General features: G+C 30.8%; 1 long non-coding RNA gene across 26 annotated transcripts in view; it reads left to right on the forward strand.

Moving 5' to 3' along the window:
• Positions 1–3150: 3150 nt before the first annotated feature.
• Positions 3151–13080, forward strand: part of LOC148620877 (uncharacterized) — a 32634-nt gene continuing 22704 nt past the window's right edge. For 14 of the 26 annotated variants that reach the window (XR_015920975.1, XR_015920981.1, XR_015920972.1 and 11 more), the window contains exons 1-5: positions 3159–3660; positions 5133–5219; positions 5926–6016; positions 7045–7130; positions 10604–11998. This is a non-coding gene — a long non-coding RNA (uncharacterized LOC148620877). Of the gene's footprint in view, positions 3661–5132; positions 5220–5925; positions 6017–6144; positions 6225–7044; positions 7131–10603; positions 11999–12702; positions 12762–13080 lie in introns of all 26 variants that reach the window. The other 12 variants (XR_015920978.1, XR_015920979.1, XR_015920987.1 and 9 more) reach the window with 5 other exon arrangements.

Here is a 13080-nt window from a genome sequence, read left to right on the forward strand (position 1 = left end):
GATTATTGTAATTGCATTTTTTTGGCAGAAAAAGTAGCTATATGTTGGCCTCAATGGGGAGAACTCAAATCACTCAATCAAACCAGCCATGGACATACTATAAAAAGGGTCCAGTTACACTGTTCGTGAACTGGCATGAACAAAATCTGGTTATAGAACTGTTCATCCATTAATAATAATAATTATATATATATATATATATATATATATATATATATATATATATATATATTTGCGCCTTTGCCGTTTTGGGAGAAAAATTTTACTCAAAATATATGACTTTAGGCGAAACTTTGATTTAGGCGAAAAAAGTGGTGTCGCCCTTATTTTCAAGTGTGTAATTTAAGTTCTTTTACATGTTTTTATGCCTTTTCCTTTTGCATGTGAGTACCCAGTGTGCCAATTTATAACATATCTTAACCTGAAACTGATTTAGTCACGCGTTTCGATTTAATGCCCTTTCATCTGCATACCTGCCTATATCGTCAATACGTGAATAATCGTCGTTGAGCGAACTTTACAAATTCATTAATTTCTTTCTTATTTTATATATATATATTGTAGAAACAGTTGTTAACCGATGTAAAATACAGAATCACATTTTGGTAATGATTTTTTCCAAATAAACACAAAAACTATAACATTTTATTAAACACATAAAGTTTCAAAATGTAACATATACGTTTTGGTGCGTATATCGGATTACAACACAATTTGATTGGTTGGAAATATCTAACAGACAAATGACGTTTAGTCCTTATTTGGACATAGAAATTAATAACAAAATTTACTATAATGTACTATGTTGACCTAGTTAAACAAAATTTATAAAATATTGACGTGTTTTGTTTACACATAATTTGCTTTTTGTCCTTGTTTTCTGACAACAAGATGTTATGTCATAGATATGTTACACCTTCTAATAGATACAGAAAGAAATGTTGAAATAATCAATAACGAAAGGAATGTCATTAAACAGTTTAATCATCAAACTGCATAGCGTTTTGATATGTGAAGAAGTAATTGAAGAGAAATGTTTGTCAAAATATTAGCTACTTCTGTCATATAAGATAAAGATATCTTAGAAAATTAATATTATTCTCTATCAAGGCTACCGGAGATGACAGGTGTATAAATAAACTGAAATATTCAACCAATTGCTACATTGCGGGCTTTGTAGGAGTCCATTGTTTAGTAGGAAAATTCTCACTTTACTCAATAACCACGGAGAAAAAAAAAAACTTGAGATCGATGACTCGGTGTCGTTACAAGCAGATTTATTGAGGTATTTATGAATCACAGGGGCGTCGTTTACTGTCGCATTACCATTACTGGTAACGTATAAGAGATACAACAAACGATTCATAATACTAGGGTTGATACAACCCGGGGATGTATATGCCTCTACTTTAGATAACTACGTATCAGACAACGATCCTTCACAAGTTTGATTGAAAGAATTTCAAATCTTCTGCCGTTCCCAATGTAAATGTAAATGGGCATTTGTATTTAATTAAGTTTTTTTTTGTTGGAATAAAAATCTTGCACTTATTGCATTCCAAACTTCTTTAATTCTTCTTTTGATTTGATGAATAAAAAAATGTGATACTGATCAGATAGGTATAATCAATAAAGCATTCGCTTTCCACAAATATATCAGGTATGATATCAATTTGAACAATGGCAAACACAATTTTATAAGATCGTTTTTTCGATTTATGACTGATAAAATAATATAACATTTCGTTAAGGGTTAAGTATTATTTTGGTTATTGCATGTCCTTCGTTGTTTGTGTCTGTTACTGATGTCTGCTTTTGTCCCTGGTATACATTCTTTTGTTTTCTGCTGGAATCTTGGTTCTCTTGATCACACTTCCTTTTGAACCAGAAAAATATCAAATTCAAGTCAACGAATTATGATGTTGATTGATAATCGTTAGGAATGTAATGGAGAAATAAGTAGGATAAATTCCCTGATCATGTTTTGTAATGCATTATTATCAATGTATCAGACTTTTCTTGTTTATTATTCGAGTTTTCTTGTAAGGCATACTTAATAAATCATTCGTCTAAGCTATTGGCTTAGTGATGACAACATTAATATGAAAGAATCATTTTTGTTTGTTCTGATTTTTTAAAATATTATTATTTACAATATTTGTATAGCGCCAATCTAAACTGCATTTATTCTAAGCGCTTTACAGCATATAAATGATACACAATACAAAGTATGTAGTAATCAACACCTAAAATTATACAAAAGAAAATGAAAGGAGAAATATTTTTCAGAACAGTAATTATGTATCTTAGATATAGAAATGTGTAAAACCACAAAAGAAAAGACGAACAAAAAAAAAAAAAAAAAAAAAAAAAAATTACAAACTATGTAATTAAAGGATAATTAAGTATTAAAACATTATTTAAATAGTATAAAAATAGAAATTTTCAGACGACATGACATACTTTATCATTGTTACGCTAATGATTCGCAGATATATTTAGTAATTGAACCAATTAACAACTGGTTCGAAATATCTACACGACTTGAAGCTTATGTTGAGGACATCAGCTCATGGATGACTAGCAGGTCCGGGTGTTAAAAACATAGGCCTGCAGCAGCGCTAAGCTTGTCGTATAAGGCGACTAAATAGTGCTCAGAAACCTAGCCGGGGGCTAGGCGCTCTGCCCACAGAGCAACTGGGATGTGTGCCCCAGGTGGTGGAATGGGATACCTCTGGCGTGTTACATGCTGGGGTTGTCAGGCTATAATACGGAAAACCTGACCGCAAACCATAGTGGTGCACCGTGTTGGGAAAGATGCCACGTTCCTCGCACGTTAAAGAACCCTGTTGTGGTATTCGAAAGGAGTAGGAACCTTTGCGCTCCGCCACAGGAGACTAAATTGCCCGACCTTACCCATCCCTTCTTTTTCCAGTGGCAATCAACCCTATTATCCTTGTGACCCATCCTTTTTTTTTCATTTCATGTTCATTTTATCATCCAATTCATGTTCATTGTCTGAATATAGCTGAAATATTGCTGCTCGGACGTTAAACCCCAACAAACAAACAGATGTTTTGACTAAAAGAGCACAATGTGAAGATTTATTTCGCCCTAATTCTGAAAAAAAAATGCAGGATGTTTATATCATGCCGTTGTGTTCCAAAATTTACTGATATGTAAAGTATATTAATTCTGATATAAGGTTTAGCATTGCATTAGCAACATGAGTTTATGTTTAATATCTAGCTAAGAATGGCATACAGTAAAAAGGTAACAATTATTAACCCATAATTATTACATGCACAATACGACAAGCTTTAAAGAGTTCAAAATGCTACCACCAGATTGATGTCACGGCGCAGGAAATATGACCATATAGCACTTGGTTTAACTGACCTACACTGGTTATCTGTTGAATTCCAATGAAAATACGAACTTATCTTATGCTTTTATGCTTTATAGCACTGCATGGTATAGCTCCAGCATATCTCCAAAAGCTTCTGACTCTATATTGCCCATCAAGATCACTACGCTCCCAGAACTCTGTGACACGTGAAACGTCAAGAGTGAAAACAAAATCGTACGGTGATCGTAGGTTCGACAAGGCAGCTGCCACTTTATGGAATAATCTTCCCAGTAAACTGCGAGTTTAAAACCGTCAGTATTCTATTATTACACATTCGTTAAACTCAACTGCAATAAATTTAAAGACGATATCTAATGCTTGATTGCACAAAAACATTGCGTTTTCATGAAATTATAAAAAAAATATATTGTATCATTTTCATGAGTTAGGAGAATCCTCTCCTCAAAATACGCTCTTTCGGGTGAAACATATTTTTTACAATATATCTGAACAGCTTTTAAATGTAAGCATAAGTATCATACATATACACAATTCAGCACAGATTAACTGCAATGCACATATTATTTTAGATAACTTAATGCTTTAATGCACAGAAACATTGCGTTCTCATAAAATTTTCAGATGTTTAGAATGGCTGAAACCGTTAACGACAATATGTTTTTGATCAACAAAATGTTGGGTTTGTATCTTAATATTGATGCGTTCGAGGTCATGATTCTTGGAGATGACATACATGTAGTGATAAAAAAATATTTGTTTGATCCGAGTGACTTCTCTTAAAAGATCCCATACCTGTGCATTAGATGTTGTGATTTTCATAATAAATCAATAGGCGTAAGCTTTAAAGTATATCTTGTACTAGAAGTTATGCATTGATTTGTTGACGGATGTTGAGAGATATGAGGTCGATGAATACATGATTGCCCGGGCATGTAATGGTGAATGAGAAAGAAATTAAGATCATTCTATTACTAATTTTCTATGTAGGAATAAATTATCATGAGCCGCAGCTATATTTAGTATTTCCTTTTCTTTACATTATCCGACATTTTTATGTGATGAGAAAATCAAACTTTTAAATGTAAGCATAATTATCTTACATTTACACAATTCAGCAGAAATCAACTGTAGTTATAAAAAATCTATACTACGTTTGATCTGAATGAATTCTGTGAAAAGATTTCATATCTGTGCATTAGTTTTTTTGTGGTTTTCTTCATAAAACAATTGGCGTTAACTTTGACTTATATCTTGCTCTAGAAGTAATGAATTGATATGTTGACGAATATTGACAGAAATGAGGGTAATGAATACATAATTGTCCGGACATGTAATGGTGAATGTGTTAGAAATTAAGATCATTCTATTACTAACTTTCTTTGTAGGAATGAATTATCACGAGCAATAAAGATATTTAGTATTTCCTTTTATTTACATTATCCGAAATGAATGTGTAATGAGAAAGTCAATCTTTCATCTGTTATGATAAAGTAATTATTGATTATTTGCTTCATTTTAAAATGAAAGTACCAAGAACGTAAACACTATGTATAGAAGTTCAATATTGGCGAAGAAAGTATTTTAATTTTATTGATTTACTTTAAATTTTACTTATATCTTAGGGAGAATCATTTTTCTTAACCACATGATAAAATCGAAGAAAAAGTTCATTTAACACCAGCTCTATCAGTGTATTCAATAATTGCTCTCGAAGTAAGTATCGGAAAGCGAAGGCATTATATGAATATACTGTACTTTTTAGGACTTAGGCGAAATCTGTCCTCAAAATAGACTCTTTTGGGCGAAACAAAGTTGAGGATGAAAATTTCAAAATCGCGTGTATTAAAGCGTAAGTATTCGTCTTTTACACTACAGCAGAAATCAACTGCAAAGCACTTTATTAAGGAATTCGTTATTGAACCGAAACATGGTGTTTTCATGAAAGTTTGAGATGTTCTGAATCGCCAATATATATATAATAATCTTTGCAATGTATGTAAAAGCATCGTTATATAATGGTAAGTTTATACGAAAACGAAAAAGCTGTTTTTTACATTGGCAAATATGAGTTTATTTGAAAGTGTTATTGCTAAGAGTTAGGGACAATCTTTGACTATTCATTTTTTTTTTTGTTTTCTACTAAAGCTCTGGATTCGTAATGAATACATTATTTCATAAAAGTTATGCGACATTCCCTATTTGTATTTCAAGATAGCATCTGACCGGTATTAAATAAATTATTATTTAGTGCTTTTGAAAACGAAAATGTTGCATTCGCACTATTCCTTTTTGGGACGAACTGATATAAAAAACATGTACTTGCTCTAAATGTGCAGAATTAAGATGTCGTTTTCAAAAGAAACGTATTTTGTCACTGCATATTTATCTTAACTATCATTGTTTCTTTTTAATGTATGTAATCTTAGCTTGATATTAAACATAAACGTATGTTGTTAATGCAATGCTAAACTTTATATCAGAATTAGTATATTTTTCTTTTCAGTAAATTCTTGAATACAACGGCATTATGAAAATATCCTCTATTTTTTTCTCAGGACTTGGGCGAAACAAATACTCAAACTATGCTCTTTTGGGTGAAACATAGTTACGCAATGTATTGTATCGTATCTGTTAGAATATGAAACTGTAAGTATCCTAATATTATATATTCGTTAAACCCAAAAGCAATAAATTTTAAGAAGGTATATAATGCTTAGTTGCACAAACACATTGCGTATTAATGAAATTTTAAAATTATATTGTATCTTTTTCAGGATTCAGGCGAATCCTTTCCTCACAATACGCTCGTTTGGGTGAAACATATTTTTACAATATATCTGAACAGCTTTTAAATGTAAGCATAAGTTTCATACATTTACACATTCAGGACAAATAAACTGCAATGCAATTGTTATTTTAAATGACTTTTAATACTTAAATGCAAAGAAACATGGCGATCTCATGAAATATTGTAATTTTTAGTATAGTCGATATCGTTAGCGACAATATGTTTGATCAATAAATGATCACTAAATTGTTGTTTTTTGTATTTTAATAATGTTACGTTCAAGTTAATAATTCTCAGAGGTGACATTAATAAAAATATGTTTTGTTTGATCAGAATGGATGCTCTTAAATGATCCCATATCTTTGCATCAGTTTTTGTAGTTTTCATAATAAAACAATCGGCGCTAACTTTCCTTTAAGCCTGTACTAGAAGTTATGAATTGATTTGTTGACGGATGTTGACAGATATAAGGTTGATGAATGTGTTAAAATTTAAGATAATTCTATTGCTAATTTTTTTTGTAGGAATGAATTATCACAAGCCGTAGAGATAATTAGACTTTCTATTTATTTACATTATCCCGTTATGTGTGTTAAATGAGAAATTCAAACTTTCATCTGTTATGAATAAGTAATTATTGTTTTTTGGCTTCGAAAACATTTTGTAAATTTTGAGATGAAAGTAGCAAGAATGTATACACTATGTACAGAATATCAATTTTGCCGAACGAAGTAATTTTATTAAATTGCATACATGTATTTACTTTAAATTTTAATCATAAAAAAAACATTTTACAGAGGGCTGCTCTATCAGTGTATACAATAATTTCTCTCAAAACAAGTATCGGAAAGCGAAGGCATAATATGAATATCCTCTATTTTTTAAGGACTTGGGCGAAATCTTTTCTCAAAGTAGACTCTTTAGGCGAAACAAAGATAAGCATGGAAATTTCAACAACCCTTGTATTAAAACGTAAGTATCCGTCTTTTACATTACAACAGAAAACAACTGCAAACCACTTTCTTAAGGAATTTTTATGTGTTCATGACAGTTCGAGATCTTCTGAATCGCCAACATATATGTGTAAAAATTTTTGTGATGTTATGAAATAACATCATTAAGTAATGGTAAGTTTATAAGATAACGAAAAAGCTGTTTTTTGTTTTTTTTACATTGGCAAATATGAGTTTATTTGATAGAGTAATTGCTAAGAGTTAGGGACAATTCTTCGACTATTTATTCTCTTTTTTACCCCACTAAAGCCCTAATGAAAACACTTTCTTTATAAAAATTATCTGACATTCCTACTTTTTAGTAGAAGATGGCATTTGACGGGTAGTAAATAAATCAATGCTTATTGCTTTTGAAAATAAAATTTTGTAGTCACACTATACCTTTTTCTTAGAGAAACTGAATTAAAGAATAAAAATAATAATAATAAGTATCCGTCTTTTACACTACAGCAGAAATCAACTGCAAAGCCCTTTATTTAGGAATTCTTATGTATTCATAACAGTTTGAGATGTTTTGAATCGCCAACATATATGTATAATTTTTTTTGCACTGTATGAAATAACATCATTATATAATGGTAAGTATATAGGAAAACGAAAAAGCTGTTTTTTACATTGGCAAATATGAGTTACTTTGATAGAGTAGTTGCTGAGAGTAAGGGACAATGAGAAATAGAAATCAATAACAAAACTTTCTATAATAATGTACTATGTTGACCTAGTTAAACCAAATTTATAAAATATTGACGTGTTTTGTTTACACATAATTTGCTTTTTGTCCTTGTTTTCTGACAACAAGATGTTATGTCATAGATATGTTACACTTTCAAATAGATACAGAAAGAAATGTTGAAATAATTAATAATGAAAGGAATGTCATTAAGCAATTTAGTCGTCAAACTGCATAGCGTGTACAGTCGATATGTGAAGAAGTAATTAAAGAGAAATGTTTGTCAAAATATTAACAACTTCTGTCATATAAGATAAAGATATCTTAGAAAATTAATATTATTCTCTATCAAGGCTACCGGAGATGACAGGTGTATAAATAAACTGCAATATTCAACCAATTGCTACATTGTGGGCTTTGTAGGAGTCCATTGTTTAGTAGGAAAATTCTCACTTTACTCAATAACCACGGAGAAAAAAAACTTGAGATCGTGACTCGGTGTCGTTACAAGCAGATTTACTGAGGCATTTCTGAATCATGTAGGCGTCGTTTACTGTCGCATTATCATTACTTGTAACTTATAAGAAATACAACAAACGATTTATAATACTAAGGGTTGATACAACCCGGGGATGTATATGCTTCTTCTTTAGATAACTACGTATCAGACAACGATCCTTCACAAGTTTGATTGAAAGAATGTCAAATCTTCTGCTGCTCCCTATACACATGTAAATGGGCATTTGTGTTTAATTAAGTTTTTTTGGTTAGAATAAAAATCTGTCGCGTTATTGCATTCCAAACTTATTATTTCTTTTTAATTTGATGAATATTAAAATGCAATACTGATCAGATAGGTATAATCAATAAAGCATTCGTTTTCCACAAATATATCAAGTATAATATCAATTTAAACAATGGCAAACACAATTTTATCATATTTTTATTTTTGTCGATTTATGATTGATTAAATTATATAACCAAGGCTACACTTGCATTAGTCGTTGCAGTATTTGTAATAAAACATTTCATTAAGGGTAAAGTATTATTTTGGTTATTGCATGTCCTTCGTTGTGTGTGTCAGTTACTGATGTCTGCTTTTGTCCCTGGTATATATTCTTTTGTTTTCTGCTAGAATCTTGATTCTCTTGATTACACTTCCTTTTGTGCCAGAAAAAATATAAAATTCAAGTCAACGAATTATGAGGTATGCAATGGAGAAATAAGTAGGATAAATAATGTTTTGTAATGCATTATTATCCACAAATTCGTACTGATATAATTATTTCTTTGTAATCAAATGTATCAGACTTTTCTTGTTTATTATCGGGTTTTCTTCTAAGGCATACTAAATAAATCATTCGTCTAAGCTATTAGCTTGGTGATGACAACACCATTTTTTTTAGTTATTATTTACAATATTTATATAGCGCCAATCTAAACTGCATTTACTCTAAGCGCTTTACGGCATACAAATGATATACAATACAAAGTATGTAGTAATCAACACCTACAATTATACAAAAGAATGTGAAAAGAGAAATATTTTTCAGAACAGTAATTATGTATCTAAGATATAGAAATTTGTAAAGTAAAAAAAGACGAACAAAAACAAAACATAATTATAAATTATGTAATTAAAGCATAATTAATTATTAAAACATTATTTAAATAGTATAAAAATATTAGATAGAAATTTTCAGACAACATGACATGCTTTATCATTGTTACGCTAATGATTCGCAGATATATTTAGTAATTGAACCAATTGACAACTGGTCCGAAATATCCACACAAATTGAAGCTTATGTTGAGGACATCAGCTCATGCATGACGAGCAAGCTGTTAAAGCTCAACCAAGATAAGAATGAATTACTGAATCTAAAAATTATAGCTAAAGTAAAAATATCTAGAAAATATATATATATTTATCATTTGAATGAAATAAAAAGAATTAAAAACAATAAAAAATGTTTCCATTAAAAAATAAAAATTCAAAACATAACATTACTGTGTTAAAAATGCCAGTGATAGAATAGATCAATAAACTCATATTCTAACAGATACAAAACCCTGCGAAACTATGTTTCGACTAAAATAGCAGAATTTGAGGATTTATTTCGCCCTTATCCTGAGAAATAAATGCAGGATGTTTATATCATGCCGTTGTATTCCAGAATTTACTGATATGTAAAGTATATTAATTCTGATATAAAGTTTCGCATTGCATTAACAACATGAGTTTATGTTCAATATCTAGCTGAGGATGACGTACAGTAAAAAAGAAACAATGATTAACCCATAATTATTACGTGCACATTACGACGTTACGGCAAATTCTGCTCTTTCATGGTTTCTCTCGTATTTACAAAGAAGGACTCAACAAGTATCCGAGGAAGCCATCCAACCCAATTCGATCAAATTAAACTTTGGCGTTCAGCAGGGACCTGTTTTTGGGTCCAGAGTTCATTGTATGTTTTCTTAGCCTATCGGATACACTTGGGCAAAGATTGACCGAATTCGTTGTTACATTACGGACAGTGCTTGCAAAACTCTAACATCGAGATTGGAATACGGCAACTCCCTTATATATGGCGTGAAATCTAGTAGCTTGAACAAGCTTCAAACAGTTCAGAATGCTACCGCCAAATTGATATTACGGCGCAGAAAATATAACCTAATAGCACTTGGTTTAATTGACCTACACTGGTTACCTGTTGAATTCCGATGTCAATACATACTGATCTTATGCTTTTTTATAGCACTGCATCATGTGCATGGTATAGCTCCAGCATATCTTCAAAAGCTTCTGAGTCTATACCGCCCATCAAGATCACTACGCTCCCAGAAATCTGTGACACTTGAAACGCCAAGAGTGAAAACGAAATCGCACGGTGATCGTAGGTTCGACAAGGCAGCTGCTACTTTATAGAACAATCTTCCCAGTGAACTGTGAGTTTTAAACTATAAGTATCCTAATATTACACATTCGTCAAACTCAACTGCAATAAATTTAAAGACGGTATCTAATGCTTGAATGCACAAAAACATTGCGTTTTCATGAAATTATAAAAAATATATTGTATCATTTTCATGAGTTAGGAGAATCCTCTCCTTAAAATACGCTCTTTCGGGCGAAACATATTTTTACAATATATCTGAACAGCTTTTAATTGTAAGCATAAATATCATACATATACACAATTCAGCACAGATCAACTGCAATGCATATATTATTTTAGATGACTTCTAATGCTTTAATGCACAAAAACATTGCGTTCTCATAAAATTTTGAGATGTTTAGAATGGCCGAAACCGTTAACAACAATATGTTTGATCAATAAAATGTTGGTTTTGTATCGATTCGTTCGAGCTCATGATTCTTGGAGATGACATACATGTAATGATAAAAAAAAAATATTTATTTGATCCGAGTGACTTCTCTTAGAAGATCCCATATCTGTGCATTAGTTTTTGTAGGTTGTTTCATAACAAAACAATAGGCGTTAACTTTCAAGTATATCTTGTACTAGAAGTTATGAATTGATTTGTTGACGGATGCTGAAAGATATTAGGTTGATGAATAAATAATTGTCCGGGCATGTAATGGTGAATGTGTTAGAATTTAAGAAAATTCTATTGCTAAATTTCTTTGTTGGAATGAATTATCACTAGCCGTAGAGATAATTAGATTTTCTTGTTATTTACATTATCCCGATATGTGTGTGTAATGAGGAATTCAAACTTTCATCTGTTATGAGTAAGTAATTATTGATTATTGGCTTCGAAACAATTTGTAAATTTTGAAATGAAAGTAGCAAGAATGCATACACTATGTATAGAATTTCAATATTGCCGATGAAAGTATTTTAACTTGATTGCATACTTTAAATTTTAATTATATCTTAGGGAGAATCATCGTTCGTTACAATATGATAATTTCTACTTGATTAAGATCAAAGAAAAAAATCAATTTACAGCGGGAAGCTCTATCAGTAAATACAATAATTTTTGTCAAAATAAGTATCGGAAATCGAAGGCATGATATAAATATCCTGTATTTTATTAAGGACTTGGGCGAAATCTTTCCTCAAAATAGACTCTTTTGGGCGAAACAAAGATGAGCATGAAACTTTCAACAACCCTTGTATTAAAACGTAAGTATCCGTCTTTTACACTACAGCAGAAATTAACTGCAAAACACTTAATTAAGGAATTCTTATGTGTTCATGACAGTTTGAGATGTTCTGAATCGCCAACATATATGTATAAAATTTTTGCACTGTATGTAATAACATCATTATATAATGGTAAGTTTATACGAAAACGAAAAAACTGTTTTTACATTGGCAAATATGAGTTACTTTGATAGAGTAGTTTCTAAGAGTTAGGGACAATTCTTGCACTATTTATTTTCTTTTTATTAAAGCCCTGGATTCGTAATGAAAACGCATTTTTATAAAAGTTATCCGACATTCCTAATTTGTAGTTCAAGATAGCATCTGACGGGTAGTAAATAAGTCATTGTTTAGTGCTTTTGAAAATAGAATATTATATTCTCACTATACCTTTTCTTTAGAGAAACTGATATAAAGAAAAAACATGGACTTACTCTATATGTGCAGAATCTCGAAGTTCTTGTTCACAAAAAGTATTTTGTCAATGCATATTTATCTTACTTTTCAACCATTGAAGGGTTAATCATTGTCTCTTTCTACTAAAGGTTATTCTTAGCTAGATATTAAACGAAAACTCATGTTTTAATGCAATGCTCAGTTTTATATCATAATTAGTGTATTTTTCATTTCAAAAAATTCTACAATACAATAGCATCATGAAATTATCTTGTATTTTTTCTCAGGACTTGGGCGAAACAAATACTCAAACTGTGTTCTTTTGGGCGAAACATAGTTTCGTAAGGTTAATTGCATACATGTATTTACTTTAAATTTTAATCACATCGTAGGGAGAATCATCGTTCGTTACCATATTTTTAAGGTAAAAAAAATCATTTTACAGCGGGCAGCTCTATCAGTGTATACAAAATTTCTCTCAAAACAGGTATCGGATAGCGAAGGCATGATATGAATATCCTGTATTTTTTCTCCGGACTTGGGCGAAACAAATACTCAAACTGTGCACTTTTGGGCGAAACATAGTTTCGAAGGTTAATTGCATACATGTATTTACTTTAAATTTTAATCATATCATCTTTCGTTACCGTATTATTAAGGTAAGA

The sequence above is a fragment of the Perna viridis genome, chromosome 3, assembly GCF_037379345.1.
Source record: "Perna viridis isolate PV_CMFRI_1.1 ecotype Kerala chromosome 3, ASM3737934v1, whole genome shotgun sequence".
Lineage (NCBI taxonomy): Eukaryota > Metazoa > Mollusca > Bivalvia > Mytilida > Mytilidae > Perna > Perna viridis.